The sequence below is a fragment of the Papaver somniferum genome, chromosome 7 (genome assembly GCF_003573695.1).
Source record: "Papaver somniferum cultivar HN1 chromosome 7, ASM357369v1, whole genome shotgun sequence".
Lineage (NCBI taxonomy): Eukaryota > Viridiplantae > Streptophyta > Magnoliopsida > Ranunculales > Papaveraceae > Papaver > Papaver somniferum.
In genome coordinates, this window is record NC_039364.1 from 186,262,524 (window position 1) to 186,266,073 (window position 3,550).

Consider the following 3,550-nt stretch of genomic DNA (forward strand, 5'->3'; position numbering starts at 1 on the left):
CCTAGTTCTTCTTCACCATAACTAGTTCAATTGACTCAAATGAACTAGTTAGAGAGTTGTTCAATTGCTATGAGATCTTATGTAACTACACAAGACACAATTGAAACAAAGATGATTCGATTCGATGAATCGGCTCATGAACTTTATAGACACGATTTGCATAAAGCATTCCTTAGTAATTTAAGTTTCATGTTCAGAGAAAATCTTTAGATCATAACCCACTCAAGTACGCAAACAAGTTCGTGGACTTAAGAAAACCGGCAGAGTTTTCCAAACTCAGCAGAAAATCTCGCAAGGAGACTTCCACCAGTTCACGGACTAGGTTCGCGGACTAAACACGCAAACAAGTTTTTTGGAAAATCCCAGCAGAAATTCTCGGCAAGAGAACTTCTGTCAGTTCGCGGACTAAGTTCGCAAACTGAGTTCGGACTTGGCAAAGCCAATTCCTATGGTTTCTCTCAATAAACAAAGTTCGAAAACTTCGGATTAAGGAATACATGGTTATGTAATCTAAACTCTCATTCCAATGATTGAGACATTCTCAGAGGACGTTATATAGCCGTTATTCACAGACCGTTTCACGTTAGAGCAATTCTCAAAGTAATTGAAACTTTTCATGACTTTCGTCACTAGGTGAAGATAAACTTGATCAAAGAGAAACGCTTTACCAACACACGATTTCGAGAAAAAGATAAGTAGTGAATACTCAGCTCGAAATGTCAAATGTGTATGATCCAGTCTATATAGCATACGACTTTTTGTCTCATAAGAAGTAGGAGATAGAATAGATAGACTTTTGAGTGATAGATAAGTTCAAGTCTCCACATATCTTTTTGTAAATGAAGTTCCACAGTTCCTTGAGTAGATCTTCGTCGTTGTATGATGAATCTCCATGAAGTCCTTGAGCTCAACTACACTTTTCTATCCTAGCCCGAGACTTAGCTATAATAGACTAGAAATCAAGACTCATAGTTTTGATCACTAACATTGACAAACATGCTTGATATAGCAACGCATGCGAGGTCGACCGAGCTATGCTCTAATAATCTTCCCCTTTGTCAATTTTAGTGACAAAACTATTAATACATATGGAATACAAAAAAGATAAACTTTAGTGGCTCATATTCCATAGTCTAATCTTCAACGTTCCTTGAAATCTTCGTCCTTCCAAGTACTCCAATGATCCCAAAGGTTGTAAGTTTAGCACCATCGTTGTTGAAGATCCGTAGCTATAATAATGAGAGAAATCGAGATTATCGATCATTATTATACAGTGTCATAGTATCCTTATGTAACATCAAATTCCAATTGCATCACGACTTTAACAATAATATTATGGTGATATGTATCACTCCCCCTTAGTCAATACTCCATCTCGATCATGGAAACCACTCCCCCTTACACAATGATCCGAAAACCATATGTATTTGTAGTGTGAACTACATTATTTCTCCCCCTTTTTGTCAATAAAATTGGTGAAGGTAAAAGAACGGGATCATAATGAAATTTCCACAAGATACATTTCATATACTAAAAGAAAAAAATACATACCAACTTAATTTAGATGCAATCATAAAGCCGAAGCTAAATGCATTCATCAAGGAGTTTTAAGATACAAGATAACCCCTATAAAATTCCACAACCGCACACCCCGCAAGATATTACCATTAAGCACAAGTTCAAAAGAACTCTCCCCCATTTGATGTCATTCCCGAGAGAACAACAAGAGCGACCTTAATTTCGAAAGAAAAGAAGGATTTTTAATTGGACACCAAAAACCATAGGAAAATGATTTTCTATATCCAAAACTCAATCAAATTAATTACAAGTAAACTCATGATTAATTTAATTGGAATACACAACTAAATCAAACCACAAAAGTGATCAATTTAATTGATTGTGCTCCACATAAGTAAACTTACGGAGCTACGACTAAGGTAATCATACGGAGATGACTAACTTAATCATTCACATACTCAACATAAGGAAAACCTTACGGAATATACGACTACATCAACCAATAGAACATAGTTAGTATATATACTCAACACAAGAACTTGTGGAATATATGAAAACTCAACTAGACTAATTACAAGAGAACCCATAATTAATCTAATTGGAATAAAAATAACCAAACTAATCACGAAGGTAATCAATTTAATTGTCAAAAGTTTTGCTCGACAAAAGAAGACTTTCAGAGCAAATAACTAAATAACCAACCAAGATGATTCATTTAGTTCATAATGATCAACATATAGCATCTTATGAAACAACCAACAAAGCCAATAAGAATAATCGACTTAGTTGTATCGTGCTCAACATAAGACACACAATGGAGCCTTCACGGTAATACAAAAAGAATGGATCAATGAAGATCAATACCGTGGAATACATACAAGGATCTATTCTATCTTTCCATCACTATATGCATAATGACATAAGAGACTTTATCCTTGTCATACAAAATATTTTATCTTATTTTCCATCAAGTGGATGACTGCATAGGCATAACTTTTGAATTTGTCAAAAGTCCATTCGTCCTTTCATCAATATGAAAACCAATTCATGAACTACTTTACTTTTGACAACATATGGGACCTTCAAGTTCGCGGACGCAAACAATACATATCCCATAAAAATATTGCAATACTTCAAAATCAAACAGATTAATGCTGCAATAACAATCTTTGCCCTTAGAAGGTAGAATCAATCTTTTTCGCACGGATTTATACCAAGAGTGGTTACCAAAAGCGTATAAAAAGATTTCCTTAATAAAGAAGAACATACAAAGTCATTGACGACTATGCACCATAGTTCACATGAGATGATTGTGAACACTCAAGAATATATAGCAATGTGAACTACTACCCATTCTCGAACTTCCTTCTTTGTGATTCACCAACATCACTCTTGTAACAGCCACAAATATCTTAGAATAGGATTTCTCCAAGAATCCCAGTGCCCAAGTCCAAGAGAATAGAACAAGTGCAACGAAACGGAGCAAAACCATGAGACATGACAAAGACCAATATTAACTCACCCAAATTCAACAATTCTCATCTTCATTTTGAAGGGAATTCAATAAGGAAGAGAATGCAAAAATAATGAGGTAAATCCGAGTTCGGACGAAGAAATTACGGCCAAAACAAGTTTAGCGAATATTGACGTCTACAGGCAAGTATGCATACATGTTGCAAACGAATTTTCATGACTTGGAGCAGTTTGCAAACTGGGTATGTGAACTTAAACCCTGGATTTTGATTTTAAATGATGGTATGCATACTTGGTATGTGTACCATGAAGTCCAAGCATCTCGAACTATTATTTTCAAACCTAAACATTTAAGAACCATAAACACAGATCAAGTTAGGTAGAAAAGAACGATAAGAAAGGTATGTGAATCATTATAAGTTCTCTGAGCAAATAAAAGCAAAATCTTGCTCAAGTTTATATACATACCTTTTTAGATGAATCCAATTGAATTTTACAGCCTTACCAAACATACTTTCTGCGCCCCAATTTTCGTGCTTCCCTCACCGTATACATAACA